Consider the following 755-nt stretch of genomic DNA (forward strand, 5'->3'; position numbering starts at 1 on the left):
TGGAGAAGAGCCACCTGGGCTGACGGTGGAGGGGCCTCCCAGGTGGGCACGGAGCAGGGCCCAGCCCAAGCAAAGGGCCAGGTCCCCAAGGCCTGGGGTGCAGGGAGTCCAGGGAATTGGGGGTTGAGGTGGAGAGCCTCGGGAGGGGCAGGGAGCACGTGACCTCATGGGAACAAAGCAGATCAGGAGACAGCAGACACTCAAATCCCAGACCAGGGGCCTGAGGCGGGCAGGTGCTTGTGGGGTGGGGGGCAAGTGTCTTCAGGAAGACAGACTTGCAGCTCCTGGGGGCTCCCTGGGGACCCTGGGTGGGTTTCCGTGCTCCCAGCATGGGGCCAGCCCACTGTGACTACGTGACTTCCATCTCTGGGGCCAGGCTGCCCTGGGCACCGTCTCCTCAGGTGAATCTGGTGTCTAGTGTCCAAGTCAGGGGACAGCAGGACTTGGGTGGACTTGGGATGTGAGTCAGGGCCAGCAAGGAGGTAGGGTGTGTTTTTGTGGAAAAGAAGCAACAGAATGGAAGCCATGCTGCTGGGACTTGGATCTCTGGGGCCAGCGCACCCCGGTCACCGTGTCCTTAGGGAGTGTCTCCCTTGCAGCACTGCCTGGGCCTCGGGCAGTTCCCTGGGTCCGTGCAGCTGCTCCGAGCCCTGAGCAAGGCGGGGTCTTGGTCCAATGGGGTCCCACCCTTGGATCTGCCGGAGCCCCTGGAGATGAGCCAGCTGAGGCCTGAGGGGAGGACAGGAGCTGGCTGG

Source organism: Bison bison, unplaced genomic scaffold (assembly GCF_000754665.1).
Source record: "Bison bison bison isolate TAMUID 2011002044 unplaced genomic scaffold, Bison_UMD1.0 scf7180017853816, whole genome shotgun sequence".
Taxonomy (NCBI): Eukaryota; Metazoa; Chordata; class Mammalia; order Artiodactyla; family Bovidae; genus Bison; species Bison bison.